The sequence below is a fragment of the Pleurodeles waltl genome, chromosome 1_1, assembly GCF_031143425.1.
Source record: "Pleurodeles waltl isolate 20211129_DDA chromosome 1_1, aPleWal1.hap1.20221129, whole genome shotgun sequence".
NCBI classification, from domain to species: domain Eukaryota; kingdom Metazoa; phylum Chordata; class Amphibia; order Caudata; family Salamandridae; genus Pleurodeles; species Pleurodeles waltl.
In genome coordinates this window covers 178380455-178399056 of record NC_090436.1, presented here as the reverse complement: position 1 = coordinate 178399056, position 18602 = coordinate 178380455, and the positions used below count along the sequence as shown (strand labels likewise).

Genomic DNA, 18602 nt, shown 5'->3' with positions numbered 1-18602 from the left:
TTTTCTACTTCGCAATCCTCTCAGGGGTTATACAAAAATCAAAGACAGCCTAATACTGTAATACTTGCAGCTGTATTGGTGTAAGTAACCGTTTCAGAAACCCTAATCTCACCTGTAGGCTTTCAGGACAGAAGCACATACCAATCCAATTGATCCATTTCTTTGTTCATTTTAACAAGTCATCTGCTTATACTGAATCAATAATAAAACTTTGTTATGTATAATTGTATAGGTTGGTAGAACTAATCAGCTCACAGTTAATGTTATAGCAGTCTCTAATCAACAAATGTTAAAAGGCGGCTGTACTGGGCAACTCAAATTCAAGCTTGAGTTTGTCAAAGCTTTTAAATGTTCCACCCTCATAAAGATCTGAAATGGAATTAATGCAAGACTACTGCTGTATCTTACAAAAAAGAACTTTAAAAAAAACAATGGTGTTGTGCATTCTTTCCTAAAAATACTATCAGTATGCAATGTGGGTATTTTAACCCTTTTAAATTTTTTTTTTTTTTTTTTACTTTTTGCCCAAACTCAAAACAATTCAGGAGAGACCTGGAGAAAACGCCAATTGATTTTACCTTTATGACCTACTAACTTTGTCATGCTGTGGTACATCCCCAATGTTGTGTAGCATGGCTAAATAAGAAAAAAAAATGCCATCATGCAGACGGCCATGTCATTTTGTAGAAATGCACACCATGCATGAGCGCGCCTACAAATGACAGGTCCATCATTGAAACACTTGGATCAGCAAATAAATGCACGAAATCATTTTTTGGAGGGGGACCAACATGAGATTGAGTAGTGGGAAGAAGCAACATGGGCCACAGAGGAGAAAGATGCAATGCAGGCGGCAGGAAGAAGCAGCAGACGACAGAGAAGGGGCATGAGCGGGGGGAGCAAAACATGACGGAGGAATGGAAGCAAGCCAGAGGGTCGGGTTGGGGAGGAGAAGCAAAGTGTGCTCGTGCAACATGAAACATGCAGAGGGAGAAGCACAGGTGAGAAAGCAGCAGGGGGAGGGACAATGGTGAGCGTAACATGGAGGAGGGGAGAGGTACTTGGGAGACATTGAGCAACACGGAGTGTAGGGGGAGAGAGGTACCTGAGGGAAACAGCTGTAAAACACATGCACCCTCGTGGAATGCTTAACCAAGAAGAACAAAGAATTACTTAAAAAACAAGCAGTGGAAGCACAGAAGCCATCTAATTAAAAGAGATGGTAATGAGATTATGGTCTTAGCCAAAATAAAAAAAGACTTTTTTTTTGGTAACAGAGAGCCATCCTGACGAAGGCTCGATCAAAAGATCACAGCTTTCCAAATTGAAACCAAATATAACATCTATATGAGCCCCTAAAAATATCGTAGAATGAGTGTGAGCTTGTAATTTTGAGACACTCTCTCGGATTCACAGCTGTCCAATAGTAGTTATTTGGCTATCCAGAACTTTCAAAATCCTCTTTTTTTTTTTTTTTTTTTTCGAAAGACCAAAATCTCAGAACTTACCAGAGTCTTTTGTTTAGCAAGATAAAGTTACAGATTACAACAGTGGTTCCAAACCTGTGGTTTGCGGACGCCTGGGGGTCTGCAAAGCCTCCTCAGGAGATCCGCTACTACTTAGAAAATCAAATAATATTAACAGATTAGGTCCCCATCTTTCAGTAATGACTCAGTCGGGGGGAGGGGGTGAATTCCAAAAATGATTCCATGTGGGGGTCCTCAAGATCCAGTAATGATAAAGCAGGGGTCCACAGAAGTCGAAAGGTTGGGAACCACTGGATTACAACATATAATTTATGAACAATGATGAAAGAACGATGAGCAAATCTGCATTCTTAGTTTTACGTTAATTTTTCCTACCAGAGATACCAGTTTCAATTATTTGCGAATGGTTGATATACACGCCTTTAAGAAATTGTTCATAGTTAGTATTAAATGCCTCATCGCAGTTACATACTAAGACCACACCAAGGTATTTTGCCTGTTGAGACACCCATACAACACTAGATTGCAAGCCCCCTGCCAGTTATATCTGTCTCAGATTAAGTCTGTGATCAGACAAGGACCTAACTTCTGCGGCCTAGCCTTCTATTAGTTGAAACTTGGTGGGTAAATTTTAAATTATAAACCACAACATAGTTTTCTGCAATTAAATTCACTTCACAGCCTCTCCAAATAAATGGAGCTATTAAAATCTTTTAAAATATGAAACCTAATAAGCGACTGCAAGTATAAAGCATAAAACATAGGCAACAGAGGATAGTCCTGACATATGCTTTGTTGATAACTGTCCTAAATAGTGTGCCACTAATACAGATATTTGCCATGGGTGGCATACATATCAGTACCCACCAAAGGAATATTCGGTTTATGTTCATTCTAAGGGCTGACACTTTACTGATCTTATACCCCCTTTTACCATGTGATTCATTTAACTTAAGACTTAGTCTCCATTCCTTTGATTGGAACCTCATTAATTTCCTTGAGTGATGACATTTTTTGGGGCACTTGCCTTTAGCCGTTACCATTACCTTCCAATATGTTTTGTTTTGTATATTTTAAGATGGCTGCCATTGTTTCAATACTCAAGTATTTCTCTCACACTCTAAGATGGCCACCGTCTTTTTTTTTTACTCCACTACTAGTCCTCTTTTGTTTTCTATTTTGGACGACCTGCTCGTTATAAGCCCAGCCTGCTGCTCCACTTTTCATTCCAGGGAGCGCGTCGTTGGGGTAGGTGTGAATGGACCAGTCGTATTATTGAAAAGTAAGTGCCTTCTTTTTCTTATTAGTCCCGTGCCGGTTCTGTCTGACCGTGCGTGGCTTACTTCAATTCTTGACCTCCCCAACGATGGCTTTTTGGATACCTCGCGTAACTATTACCACTAACAAATTTATCATGTTTGCGATTCTGTGGTTACCCATTTAGGGTCCGATTGATAACATCATGTATATGTCCCTTGGTGGGAGCTGTCTAATTACCCCCAGAATTGCGTTCTACATACTAGCGAATCTGATTTATGACAAAGTCACAACTGTGTCATAATTATAATGATGGAACACCTTAAAGTCTTGTTGCACCATCACAAAAGCTCACACTATCTAGGTGGGACCTGTCATACGTTCAACTACAGGGAGTGCAGAATTATTAGGCAAATGAGTATTTTGACCACATCATCCTTTTTATGCATGTTGTCTTACTCCAAGCTGTATAGGCTCAAAAGCCTACTACCAATTAAGCATATTAGGTGATGTGCATCTCTGTAATGAGAAGGGGTGTGGTCTAATGACATCAACACCCTATATCAGGTGTGCATAATTATTAGGCAACTTCCTTTCCTTTGGCAAAATGGGTCAAAAGAAGGACTTGACAGGCTCAGAAAAGTCAAAAATAGTGAGATATCTTGCAGAGGGATGCAGCACTCTTAAAATTGCAAAGCTTCTGAAGCGTGATCATCGAACAATCAAGCGTTTCATTCAAAATAGTCAATAGGGTCGCAAGAAGCGTGTGGAAAAACCAAGGCGCAAAATAACTGCCCATGAACTGAGAAAAGTCAAGCGTGCAGCTGCCACGATGCCACTTGCCACCAGTTTGGCCATATTTCAGAGCTGCAACATCACTGGAGTGCCCAAAAGCACAAGGTGTGCAATACTCAGAGACATGGCCAAGGTAAGAAAGGCTGAAAGACGACCACCACTGAACAAGACACACAAGCTGAAACGTCAAGACTGGGCCAAGAAATATCTCAAGACTGATTTTTCTAAGGTTTTATGGACTAATGAAATGAGAGTGAGTCTTGATGGGCCAGATGGATGGGCCCGTGGCTGGATTGGTAAAGGGCAGAGAGCTCCAGTCCGACTCAGACGCCAGCAAGGTGGAGGTGGAGTACTGGTTTGGGCTGGTATCATCAAAGATGAGCTTGTGGGGCCTTTTCGGGTTGAGGATGGAGTCAAGCTCAACTCCCAGTCCTACTGCCAGTTCCTGGAAGACACCTTCTTCAAGCAGTGGTACAGGAAGAAGTCTGCATCCTTCAAGAAAAACATGATTTTCATGCAGGACAATGCTCCATCACACGCGTCCAAGTACTCCACAGCGTGGCTGGCAAGAAAGGGTATAAAAGAAGGAAATCTAATGACATGGCCTCCTTGTTCACCTGATCTGAACCCCATTGAGAACCTGTAATCCATCATCAAATGTGAGATTTACAAGGAGGGAAAACAGTACACCTCTCTGAACAGTGTCTGGGAGGCTGTGGTTGCTGCTGCACGCAATGTTGATGGTGAACAGATCAAAACACTGACAGAATCCATGGATGGCAGGCTTTTGAGTGTCCTTGCAAAGAAAGGTGGCTATATTGGTCACTGATTTGTTTTTGTTTTGTTTTTGAATGTCAGAAATGTATATTTGTGAATGTTGAGATGTTATATTGGTTTCACTGGTAATAATGAATAATTGAAATGGGTATATATTTTTTTTTGTTAAGTTGCCTAATAATTATGCACAGTAATAGTCACCTGCACACACAGATATCCCCCTAACATAGCTAAAACTAAAAACAAATTGAAAACTACTTCCAAAAATATTCAGCTTTGATATTAATGAGTTTTTTGGGTTCATTGAGAACATGGTTGTTGTTCAATAATAAAATTAATCCTCAAAAATACAACTTGCCTAATAATTCTGCACTCCCTGTACATTATTACAAGCAATTGATTTTGACCGTTTTTACCCTGTGAAACATTACTGAAATACTTCTGTACACTGTAAGATGCCCTATGATCTAGTGCAGTGGTTCCCAACCTTTTGACTTCTGTGGACACCCATTTTATGATTACTTGAACCCGGGGACCCCCACTGAATCATTATTGGAGTCTGGGGACCCCGCACTAAGTCATTACTGAAAGCTGGGGACCCAATCTGTTAACAGTGTTTAATTTTCTAAGCAGTCACAGACCCCCTAAAGAGTCTTCGCAGACCCCCAGGGGTCCCTGGACCACAGGTTGGCAACCAGTTGTCTAGTGCGCAGTGAGTTGTGCGAGTGCACAGTTATCTATGCGCGTTTTTTCCTGTTATTGATACTTAATTACTTTACTTAAGATGCATGATATGGACTACAATGTGCTTTTGTGCTCGAGTTCATTACATTGGTTTTCTATCCTGTAGTTCTGGCAATATGAAGGAGCTATCTATCAAGATGCCCTCTAAATATATTCCTTTGCATCCATATCCAGGCTTCTACTCCGACAATACGAACCAACTGCCCACCCCAGCTATTTGAGCCTCTCTGGGGTGGGACGAAGCGGCTGACGTTGGCTCAGCATGGGCAGTCTTAGCTTGCCTGCCAAAAGCCACAATGCCTGCCTTCTGCTGCCAAGCATCGCGCTTTGATCCTCAGCAACCTGGCAGCCAGAGCTGCAGCGCAGGAGATACAGCGCTTGCCACCTTAGGCACAACCATACATACATCAGGTTTGTGGCCAAGACGAACTTTAATTAAAAAAAGAAAAAATGCCAGCGGCCATATTTTTCAGTTGTAAAGGATTCTAATAAATTAACAGGAACAGCTGAGCATGGGCCAAGCTTAGGTCTGTGGCCCCTTGCACGAGAAAAGTCTTGAAAACAATGCTAATATGACACAAAAGTCATACATAAATATAATGGAATCTTTTTAAAAACAACAGCCTTTATTTCTCCTACATAAAAAAAAACCATTTCATATGAACATCAGATTATATCACTACATTGAGTCATTTTTATAAGTGACCGCTTTTGAACAGGAAACAATCATGGACTCACCATTCCTGAGGACAGTGCTATATTAATGAACTAAGAGGCAAGTCATGTGACCATACATGTGGCACTGGTTATTATTACATCGAGCAACTTTGTATTCTGTCAGGAAATATTTTTGTACAATGCACACCCTGAACTCAGGCATTCCAAGGTCCCGTTGTGTAACAATGTAGAAATAGGGGGGGGCATTATGTAATAAAATAGTTGCACTGCAACATTTATATAGCGCTTACTACCCTTATGGGGCACTGAAGCACTTACCTACATGGTCAGCAAGCTAATACATGTAGGGTGAGTGGTTGGAAAGTTTGTCTTTGTTTTGTGATCTTATGTGGAAAGTGTTTCTATGTTGTGCCTGATGACCACTGCGGTGAGGTTACCGAGTTATGGAACATAGTAGTGAGGGGGATGAAAATGGGTGTGAGAGATGTGCAGTTTATGGTTTTTAGTATGCTGGCAGCTTTTATCAGCTCTGCGGGTCCGTATAATTTCTTATGATGATACTCTTCTTAGCCGGTTACTGCACAGCACATAATTTGTTGAAGAGGGAAGCTGGGACAAATACCAGGCTCTCTAGTTTGATACTGTACATTGCAGACACTAATTGGGTATCTCCTTATCCCTAGTGAATGGAGCTGGGCATGGGAGTACTCTGGGAATAATGCGCAAGTTGCTCGGCCTTTAGTAGTTAATAATGATTTTCACGGATCAAAAGTAGCTCTCACTACAGAAAAGATTGAAGATCACTGCTCTATGGCCTCTAGAGTACAGTATATTTCCTTATACTGTACTCTGGAGATAAAACATTGCAACTGTAAGTCTAAAAGTTTGGGTAAGTGTAGGAGGTTGGCCTGGCTTATAGTGGGTATCTAGTGGTACTTACACCTTGTGCCAGGTCCAGTTATCCCTGATTAGTAGATTAGTAGTGTTCTAGCAGCTTAGGCTGATAGAGGTAGCTATAGCAGAGCAGCTTAGGCGGAACTAGGAGACATGCAAAGCTCCTACCATACCACTTATATCATATAGCACTATATCATAAGAAACACAATACTCAGGTTACTAAAAATAAAGGTACTTTATTTTAGTGACAATATGCCAAAAGTATCTCAGAGGATATACTCCCTTAGGAGGTAAGTAATATACACATAATCTACACACAAACCAAAATCAGGTTAGAAAAATAGTGCAAACACTATAGAACACAATAGGATTCAATAGGCCTAGGGGCAACACAAACCATATACTCCATAAGTGGAATGCGAACCACGAATGGACCCCAGGCCTAGTGTAGTATGTAGAGGGTCGCTGGGAGTGTAAGAAACCACTAAGGGTGTCCAAGATATCCCAACCCAAGAGCCTGAAAAGTAGAAGTAAAGTTACCCTACTACCCCAGAAAGACAGTAAAGTCGAGATAGGGGATTCTGCAATGACAACAATTGACTGCAAAGCACTGTAGATGGATTCCTGGACCTGAGGACCTGTTAAGGAAGGGGACCAAGTCAAAGAGTCACGCAAGTGTCCGGGGGGGGCAGGAGCTCACTAAACCCTGGATGAAGGTGTAAAAAGGGCTGCCTCCGGGTGGAAGACGCTGAAGATTCTGCAACAACGGAAGGTGCCAGGAACTTCTCCTTTGGTCAGAAGATGTCTCACGGCGTGCTGGAGGATGCAGAGTGGTTTCCACGCAGAAAGACCGCAAACAAGCCTTGCTAGCTGAAACAGTCGCAGTTGAAGATAAAGGGGGGTGCCTGGGAGGAGGAGACAGAGGGGGCCCGCTCAGCAACAGAGAGCCCACGCAGAAGCAGGCAGCACCCGCAGAAGCACTTGAACAGGCATTCAAAATATCCGAGCACGGCGGTCGTCTCAGCACAACAAAAGAGGGTCCCATGAAGCCGGTGGTCAACTCAGCGAGTTGAGCAATGCAGGACTGAGTGCTGGGGACCTGGGCTGTGCACGAAGGAATCCTTGCAAAAGTGCCCAGAAGCTCTATAGCAGCTGCAGATCACGCAGTACACAGGATTACTGTCTGGCATGAGGAGGCAAGGACTTACCAACACCAAATTTGGACAGAAGGACCACTGGACTGTCGATGCCACTTAAATCCAGCTCCTGTGTTCCAGGGACCACGCTCGTCAAGATGAGAGGGGACCCAGAGGACCGGTGATGCAGAAGTTTGGTGCCTGCGTTAGCAGGGGGAAGCTTCCGTCGTCTTGGGAGATTTCTTCTTGGCTTCCAGTGCAGGGTGAAGGCAGACACACCTCAGAGCATGCACCACCAGGAAACAGTTGAGAAAGCCGGCAGGATTAGGCGCTACAATGTTGCTGGTAGTTTTCTTGCTACTTTGTTGTGGTTTTGCAGGTGTCCTGGAGCAGTCAGCAGTTGATCCTTGGCAGAAGTCAAAGAAGGAGATGCAGAGGAACTCTGGTGAGCTCTTGCATTCGTTATATGACGAGAGACCCTAATCAGCCCTCAGAGGAGGATTGGCTACCTAACCAGGTAAGAGCCTATCGGGGGGGTCTCTAACGTCACCTGCTGGCACTGGCCACTCAGAGGCCTCCATTGTGCCCTCACACCTCTGCATTCAAGATGGCAGTGGTCTGGGACACACTGGAGGAGCTCTGGGCACCACCCCTGGGGTGGTGATGGACAGGGGAGTGGTCACTCCCCGTTCCTTTGTCCAGTTTCGCGCCAGACCAGGGGCAGGGGGATCCCTGAACTGGTGTAGACTGGTTTATGCAAGGAGGGCACCATCTGTGCCCTTCAAAGCATTCCCAGAGGCCAGGAGAGGCTACTCCTCTCAGGCCCTTAACACCCATTTCCAAAGGGAGAGGGTGTAACACCCTCTCTCAGAGGAAATCCTTTGTTCTGCCTTCCTGGGGCTGGGCTGCCCAGACTCCAGGAGGGCAGAAACTTCTCTGAGCGTTGGCAGCAGCGGTAGCTGCAGAGAAAACCCCAGTGAGTTAATTTGGCAGTACCCGGGGTACCTGCTGGAGCCCCGGGGATGCATGGGATTGGCACCCCAATACCAGATTTGGCATGGGGGGCACAATTCCATGATCTTAGACATGCTACATGGCCATGTTCGGAGTTACCATTGTGAAGCTACATGTAGGTATTGACCTATATGTAATGCACGCTTGTAATGGTGTCCCCGCACTCACAAATTCCGGGGAAATTGCCCTGAACAATGTGGGGGCACCTTGGCTAGTGCCAGGGTACCCTCACACTTAGTACCTTTGCACCTAACCTTCACTAAGTGAGGGTTAGTCATGTAGGTGACTTATAAGTTACTTAAGTGCAGTGTGAAATGGCTGTGAAATAACGTGGACGTTATTTCACTCAGGCTGCAGTGGCAGTCCTGTGTAAGAATTGTCTGAGCTCCCTATGGGTGGCAAAAGAAGTGCTGCAGCCCATAGGGATCTCCTGGAACCCCAATACCCTGGGTACCTAGCTACCATATACTAGGGAATTATAAGGGTGTTCCAGTGTGCCAATTAGAAATGGTGAAAATGGTCACTAGCCTGCAGTGACAATTTTAAAAGCAGAGAGAACATAAACACTGAGGTTCTGGTTAGCAGAGCCTCAGTGATACAGTTAGGCACCACACAGGGAACACATATAGGCCACAAACTATGAGCACTGGGGTCCTGGCTAGCAGGATCCCAGGGACACATATCAAGCACACTGACAAAATAGGGTTTCCACTATGAGGACTGGGGTTCTGGCTAGCAGGATCCGAGTGAGACAGTAAAAACACCCTGACATACTCACAAACAGGCCAAAAGTGGGGGTAACAAGGCTACAAAGAGGCTACCTTCCTACAGTAAGGAGTCATTATTTAAATGTTACTGGATTGTGTCCTCACAAATAGGAAGAGATAAGTCCTCTTTGCATAACTCCGTATAATAATTCATAAACACAGAGGCACTATCACCAGCATTATTTCTCTTTTGTCCTGATCTGCCAGATCTTTCTCTTGATTCAAACATTTTTATCTTTTTCTTTAATATTTTAAGGGCAATGTTCACTAAGTTACTAGCTTTTATCGTCCTTTTAGTGCTGTCAATCAATCAATCAGGGGGTACTTGTAGAGCATCACCCCAGGGGGTCTCCAGGTGCTGGTGGGATGCTGCGGGCCTGGTCAGCCTGGCAGTTGAAGAGCCAAGTCTTGAATTGCCTTTAAAGGTCCACCAGAGAGGGGAAGGTGTGCAGATTGGGGGGGGGGGGGGAATAGGTTCCAGGACTTGGCGGAGCGGTGGGAGGCATTCTTGCCAGATGCGGGGGAAATGGGCCTGTGCGAGGGCGAGGGCGGCTGAGCGGAGTTCCCTGGATGGTTGGTGGAATGTGAGTTGTTGATATAGGTAGGTCTGCAGTTGTGGAGGGCATGAGGAGTTTGAAGAGGCATCTTTGCTGTATGGAGTGCCAGATGAGGGTCCTGAGGTGAGGAGTGATGCTGGTTCTTCTGGGGAGGTCGAGGAAAAGTTTTCTACAGCGTTCTGGATGCGGTTCATTAGCTGCTTTGTGGTTCCAACGTAGAGCGTGTTGCCGTAGTGGAGTTGGCAGGAGATGAGGGCCTGTGTGACTGTCTTCCTGGCAGAGAGGGGGATCCGAAAAGCTTGCGGAGTATGAGGAGGATGTGGAAGCAGGCAAAGGAAACAGTGTTAATCTGCTGCTTCATGGTCAGCTGGTTGTCCAAGATGATCACAAGATTGTATGCGTGGCTGGTGGGGGACCGATGGCAGCAGGCCACCATGAGTTGTCCAAGGTGGAGGGCTTGTTCCCAAAGATGTGGATTTCCTTTTTGTGTGAATTTAGCTTGAGGCACTTGGTCCTTAACCATGTGGTGATGTCGGTCATGGTGGTTCAGAAGGTGGTTTGTGTGGTGGCGTTGTCTGTAAGGGATAGGACAAGCTGGGTGTTGTTGGCGTTGGAGGTGATGTTGAGTTCATGGTCCGCCAGTGGAGTCATGAAGGTGTTGAAGAGGGTGGGGCAAAGGGAGGAGCCCTGGGGAACACCACAGATGACGTGTTTGGGTTCAGAGACAAAGGGTGGGAGGAGGATGTTCTGTGTTACGCCAGAGAGTAAGGAGGAAATCAAGTTGAGCGTGCTGTCTTAGATGCCGATGCTGTGGACTCTGGTGATGAGTGTGGTGGGAGACTATGTCAAAAGCAGCCAATAAGTCAAAGAGGATGAGGGCTGCTGTTCCCACCGAGGTCTAGGAGGCGTCTGATGTCATTTGCTGCGATCAGGGTGGTCTTGGCGCTGTGTTTGGGCCGGATTGGGATGGGTCGAGTATGTTGTGTTTGAGGAAGTCTGTGAGCTGGCGGTTGATGGCCTTTTCCAAGACTTTAGCAGGGAATGAGAGGAGCAAGGAGGGTTTCTTCAGGAGGGATTTGTCCTCAGCGTGCTTCTAGATGTCTGGTGCGGTGGCGATGGAGATGTTGAGGCCTTCTGTGAGGGATGCTCCAATTAATTCTCTTCCTAGGTTGTAGAAGCAGTGCGGGCAGGAATCCGCAGGGGATGTGGAGTGGATGGAGGTCATGATGGCGATGGTGTCTTCGGCTGGGAGCTGCTTTCATTCGGTGACTCACTGGGAGCGGGGTTAGGGTGCGGGGGTGGTCAAGGTCTCTGGGCTGGGGGACGAAATTGCTGTTTATGTCGGAGATCTTGTGGTGGAAGTAGTCTGATAGCTTGTCTCAGAGAGCTTAGGAGGGGTGGATCGTGTTCTATGGCGGAGGGGCAGGAGAAATCTCAGACGATGCTCAAGAGTTCTTTGGCGTGGTTGGTGCTTGCCTCAATGCGGGTGGTGAGTGCTTCTTTTCTGGTCTCCCCGAGTCGGTGGTGGTATCTGTTGAGGGCGGCCTTGAAGGAGTCAAGATTGGTGGGGTTCTTGTTGGAGCACCAGTGTCTCTAGTTTCTTGCAGTGACGTTTGAAGGTCAGAAGTTTTGGTGTGAACCATTTGTCTAGCTTGGTGGGTTTGCTGCTGGTGGTGCTATTCAGGGGGCTGAGGAGATCTAGTTGGAGAGGTTTTCGACGCAGAGTTCAGGGGAGTCTGTGGAGATGGGTCTACTTTCTTTGAGAGCTGCGATCCAAGGTGTTTCATAGACTTTGTCTCAGTTGTGCCAAGGGAGGGTAGGGGCATAGTCAGGGCTTCAGATAGTCCATCAATGTGATTTTTAAGTAAAATATTTTAGCATTCTTTTGGGCTTTCTGTAATGATTCTGAATGTTGCCTTATTAGAACATCAAGCTGTGTTCTAAGGTCCTGTCCAAGCCCTTAACATGTGTTCCCACAACACTACAAGTGTTGTTGATTCTTTTTCTCTTGGATATATATAAGTTAATAGAAAACTTTTTATATATTACAAGAAGTTTTGGAAATCTCTATCTTTCTACTTGACTTTGTTCCCTTTCAGATATGTCTCCTACAGAAATGATTGCATGCTTGAAATGTATAGAGGGAATAATACATGCATGAGCTTTAAATGTCAATGAGTGTGTATCCAAAGCCAAATCAATGCTTGAACACTGTTCATTGGATGTAGAGAACAAAGTATATTCAATATTCTGAAGAAAAGACTGGTACGATAATATCAGTTCCAGTGTGATCATAACTTTAATCACCTTCTGCACCTGCTTTATTCTATATGTGCTGGTGGCTGTTGGGACGGAAAAGTCCCTTGCATGATGATAACATGTAACCCTGGCCCGAGTGCCCCAGCTGCGGTGTTATCTGGATCCTTTGTAACAACTTTTGGTCATGTGCGAACATGAACCATGTATGTGTCCTATGACCTAGGCCTGCCTCAGACTGCGGCAGTGTTGGACAAGCCTAAATGGCAATCAGGCAGTTATTGATGGGTTGATCTGACCGGTGTGTTTGTGTTCCAGGGTCTTTTTGCTGTTTTAAGGCCCATTTTACGGTCTGTTAGCCCTTTTTTTTAACTGTTGATTTCCCTGGTGTTAAAACAAACATTGCTTGTAGCAAGCTCAAATTCATTCGGTTTTCCATACCTTACAAAAAACGCTTAGTGTGTTTTTACAATTTCAAAACTCCCCTGATTTGCACACACTGGCCACTTTTTTAGCTATCTAGTTCACTAATGGGACCACTTATTTTAGTGCCTGAGCTTATCTTCTTTCCAAGTACGATCCTGGACTGTGGTTTTCTGAGACCGGGAGGGGCACCCAAAGTGTTACCCTCATGTAGTTGAAGGCTATAGCCTTCACTGGGAGTTAAGTAGCATGAGCGCGGTGGTGGCAGCACACAGGGTTTTTAGTGATCAGTAGAGTGAACAGGCCTTTTTAGCCATATCACTGGAGTGACACCTCCTGGCCCACTCTAGTAAAGTTACATTGCTGTGAGCTTAACTCACTCTTGCTTGCACTGGATTATCTGCAGCGTTGGGATGTATGTGTACCTGTGGGACGATGCAGTGCACCAGGAAACTGTGTGCGTGGCTGTGCGTGAGCATTCAGATATCTGTGTGCCTCTAGAGAGCATCAGGAAACAGCACACGTGGTTATGTGTATGTGCAGAGATATATGTGGATCTGTGAGCTGGTACCACATGTAGGAGACAGTGTGCAATGTTGCGTGAGCACACTGATGTATGGATGCCTGTGCAAGGTTACAGTATATTGGAGGCTCTGTGGATGTGTACGTCTTTGAAAGGGACACAACACATTTCAGACAACGGATTCTATTTTTAGAGACCCAGGGCTTGCTGGAGGAGGAGAGAGAAGCAAGGGTTTCCAAAAGACAGGTTTGTGGATTGCTGCATTCCCGAGAGCAGGGTGGTAAACACAGAGGGAGGAAGAGTTATGCTCTTTGGTGTACATCAATAGGGGCTCTTGGATTCCGGAAGGAGGTCACTGGTCAAAGGGAGCTGGCACATCTGAGGAAGGGGCTGATAAGAAAATCTGGGCGGGGACACCTTGGTAACATTTTGATACACATGTCACGGAGGCTGAAATGCAGGTGTTAATCTCTAGTCTCTCCCCTGGCCTGTGTATGGGGCTATCAAGATTAAAATGCCTCTCGCTGTGACAAACTGCTTTCTGGAGGAAGAGCAAAACAAAGGAATGACCACTTCAGTTTGGGCAACCCCGGAACATAGACTTCAAAAACAGACACTAAATCACAAGTGTGTTTGGAAATGGATAATAAAAAGGGAAGCTTGAGACTACCAAATTGTTAAATTGAACCTGTAAATCAGCGGAGTAACTCATCAGGAGTTCTGCCTATTGTGACCAGGAGTGGGTACTAAGGGTCCAGCAGCCTTGCATGCTGGTTGAGTGGATATCACACTGGAGTATTAAAAACATTCGCCTGGACCCTATAATGCCAACTTCTGCCTGACCGAAGACTAGTGGGTCCTGTGAGGTGAAGGGGAGCACTTGGAGGGAGCAAGGGCTAGTGGGGACCCTGTTGCTGGATCCTGGGAGCAGAGTGCTGCGCTGTTAGAGGAGGGACATCGAATGATAAAGTATGGTGACCCTAATAGGGCCATCTCTGTTTTGTACCGTTCACGACCCTCTTATGCCAGGTAGGGCCAATAGTGAAGAGAGAGGGCAATTGCCCTGTATGAGCTGGTGCGACAAGTGTCAGAAGGAGAGGACTGTTGCTGTGAATCCACATACAGCAGAGAAGACACCGCAGGCATGATCTGTGGAGAGTGAGAGCAACTACTTCAACTCCCTAGTCCAGGCCCACTAAAAACCAGCCCCCGGAATTCTAGGACAGACTTACTGCATCAGAGGAGCGCTGAGGACGGTGGTGGCTGCAAACGCAGCTTCCCAACATCTGGACACAGGTTGCCGATGTGTGTCTGGGAACTCTGAACCGCCACTCCTCGAAGGAAGGGTGTGGTGTGTTACATTATTTCTTTATTGAGTTGATTACAGAATTGTTCCTTTTATCTGTATTGTGTTCCTTTTAGTTATATCCTTTTCTTAGTTGGTTTCTCCCACTGCTTCTCCTCCTTTCCCTTGTGTTCTTGGACTCTCCGGAATGTTGACGGGGGAGTCTTGGAAGCATTGGGAGTGGAGAGTGGATGCTCTGTGTCTTGGTGGTGGATGAAGTTTCTTTTATGGATCAAACTGGAAATAAACCTACATCAAATCAATCAACTTGTGTCAACTTGAATCTCTGCTTGGATGACAGCAATACCACATTTTTGGCGACGAAGGTGGTTCAAGACCCCTGAAACTGTTACCTTTGGAAACTTCAACACCATCATTTATTCTGTTTCTACGGTAAAAAAAAAAAAAAATAAGGTACTGTAATATTTCGGTTTTTCTGTGGCTCATTTTTTTTTCTCAAACTATTTCATGTGCCACATATTTTTTTTGTTCGTGTTTATTTATAAACTTTATAAGCGCGTATGCCAACCGTCTCCTTATCTCGTGCCTCCGGAGACGCGCACTCTTCATATGCTGTGTTGATTTCTTTGCCATAACAACGTGTACGCGTGCCTTTTCTTCCCGGCCGCGCTCAAAGGAAACACGCGCTGTTTGTTTACCCAGCCGCGTTCAAGGGTAACACGCACTGTCTGTTTACCCGGGTGCGCTCAAGACAACTCTTTGTTTTTCTCCACGCTCAATTTTGAGCTGTACCTATGTAGTTGCAAGTGGATTCTTAACTAATGAAGACACGCATAAATATATTTTTTCCTTTCTTCTTGCATGCGCTTGTACAACATTTTCAACATATAAACAAAGAGTTCAGTTTTGAACTGTCTGTTTAAAACTACTATTGTCCAACTTTTATGTTCTTTAGCCATTTGGAAACAATGTTGGCCTGCTCTTCACTTGTCATTGTTGCAGTTTAATTTGTCCTGGATATTTTGTTTCATTTTGTGTGGCACTTCATATTTTGGTGTTCTACACTATTTCTCTGCAATAAGAAGATATACTGCAGAACATTACACCTCCACCATTTTTCCTTGCTCTTCCTGGAGAACCGCCTATACCGTGGCAAAAATTGAAAAAGGTTTTTCTGACCTACATGCGTGTCTGTGGCAGCAATTTATCATCTGAAAGAAAGACTTCTGTTTTACAACATTGTCTTGGTGCGGAAGGTCAGGAAATCTTGGAAACTTTACCTGCAATAACAACATCAGATGGTGCTGAGTGTGACAACTCTCTGAATGAATTTGAATCTACGCTACTTAGACTAGACAAGCACTTTCTACCTAAAGTTTCAATCATTTTACAACGCTACTACTTTGGGAAACGAAAGCAGACTGATGATGAATCTATTGAAGACTTTGTGACAGCATTACGCAAACTAGCTTCATCATGTAATTTCGGAGAAAATCTAGAAGAGCGCATTAGAGACCAATTCATGCTTGAGTGTAAATGTGACAAAGTAAGAGAGGCGTTATGGGCCAAGAATGATCCATCATTGGATGAAGTGTTAATTATTGCGAAGCAAGTTGAACATTCAATGGCTTGTGTTGAGAATTTGAGGAAATCGAGAAATGTTGCAATGGATGTCCAAGCTCTTGATACAAAAAACTAATAACAAATTTCAAGCTAACATTAGAACAAGACTAATGTGTTTTAGATGTGGCTCTACAACTCATTTAGCCAATAGTAAAGACTGTCCTGCATTACTTGTTACCTGTAACAAATGTTCCAAGAAAGGACATTTTGCTAAATATTGTAAATCATCATCAAAGTTTAAAGTCAAAGTTCAGGAAATTGATTGTAATGATGATAGAGATTTTGTTTTACAGATTATTAATGATGTTAATTGTGTCGCTAATATCAGTTGTCAGTATCCTTCGGACTTTGTGGATGTCAATGGAACATCTATTTCAATGATGATGGATTCGGGTGCGAAACGTTCTCTAGTCTCAGTTTCAGATTTTACTAAGCATTTTAAGGGGAAAGTTTCTCTACTGGATCCTGACATCATTCCTTACAGTTATGGTGGAAAACCTATTGAGCTGAAGGGTTACTTTGAAGCTACTATAACCTTCAGAGGGAACATGATTACTGGGAAAATATATGTTCCGGTTATTGGCGACACAATTCTAAGCTGGCCACATCAGAAAATGCTGGGCATTATATTGAATCCCAACTCTATTCCTCAGGTGTTGGTTCAAAATGTGTGCAGCATCAAGGATGACATCATGGGTGAATTTCCTGACTTATTTACCTCTAAAGTGGCATTACAGGATACAAACATCGCATTTGTCTTAAGGAGGGTGTAAAACCAGTAGTGTGCAAGGTCAGGAAAATTCCTTTTACTTTGCAGGACAAAGTTAAATCTGAATTACAAAGGTTACAATCGGAGGGCGTAATTGAAGAAGTCGAGGCAGCACAATGGATCGCTCCCATTGTAGTTGCCGTGAAAAAAATCGGGGGATATTAGACTTTGTGTGGACCTTAGACAACTCAACAAAGCTGTGATTGAGGACAGATTTCCATTACCTAACATCAATGAAATGGTCAGTCTTTTAGGGGAGGCTAAATATTTCACATTAGATTTGAGTTCAGCCTATCACCAAGTCCAATTGTGTGAAGAATCCAAATTGCTGACTTCATTTATCACTCCCTTTGGTGTGTTTAAATTTAATAGGATGCCATTTGGTTTGTGCTCTGCTGCTTCCGTATTTCAAAGATTAATGTATCATATTCTTGGTAAAACTGATGGGGTTAGTTTTTTTTTCAAGATGATGTTCTAATTTTTTCTAACACCCTTGAACAACATCTTTCTAAGGTTAGAGAAGTCTTGAAAAATTTTCGTAGTAAGGGAATCACACTAAAGGGAGAGAAATGCAAGTTCGCATGTTCAGATATCACTTATTTAGGCCACGAAATTTCTGCTCAAGGTGAGAAACCAAAGGAAGATCTAGTTAAAACTGTTGTTAATTTTGCTGATCCTGAAAAAAAAAAAAAAGAAGACGTGCAAGTGTTCTTAGGCATGGCGGAATTCTATTCTAAGTATGTCCCCAATTTTGCCAGTAGGTCTTGCTGTATTAGAGAGTTGCTAAAGAAGGGTGTTGATTTTGCATGGTCGGAAGCGTGCAGGAAAGAATTTGAGGATTTAAAGTGTGCACTATCCTCTGCTCAATGCCTCAGCAGCTTTCGTCCAGGGTTTCCATGTTGTGTCATAACTGATGCCTCGGATAAGGGTTTAGGAAGTGTTCTTAAGCAAAAGTATGATGGTAAGGATGTAACAATTGCATTTGCTTCCAGAGCGGAGTCGAGGTATTCCACCATTGAAAAAGAGGCTTTGGCTATTTACTGGGCTATAAAGAAGTTTAAACAGTTTCTTTGGGGATCTCAGTTTGTTGTGCAATCCGATCATAAGCCTCTATAAGAAATTTTTTATAAGAAAGGGCTAGATTGTATTTCCTCACGTATTTGCAAGTGGATTGTTGGTCTACAAGACTTCCAATTTTCTGTCAAATATGTTCCTCGATGTGAGAACCGCACAGCTGACTGTTTGTCAAGACTAAGGTCACTTGGTTGGGACCAAGATACAGATTGTAGCACATGGTGGATTGATGAGAATGTTAAAGTGTGCACTTTGACTGATGGTTGTATCACAGAAGATGAATGGTTAATGGAGTTTAGTAATGATACTAGTTTAAAGCGGGTGAAGGATTTCATTGAATCTAATCGCATTCCAGCTGATTGTGACGAAGAGAATGTGTATAAAAAAGTTTGGAATGAACTTTGTCGAGGATGGTTTGGTTTTCAGGAGTGGGAGACTAGTGCCTCCATCTGATTTACGAGAAAGATTGTTATATCTAGCTCATTTGGGCCACCATGGAATTTGCAAGACAAAGGAACG

General features: G+C 44.0%; 1 protein-coding gene across 4 annotated transcripts in view; it reads right to left on the bottom strand.

The window, feature by feature from the left end:
• Positions 1-18602, bottom strand: part of NEDD4L (NEDD4 like E3 ubiquitin protein ligase) — a 945521-nt gene that overhangs the window by 613678 nt on the left and 313241 nt on the right. The gene's annotated exons all lie outside the window — the stretch shown is intronic.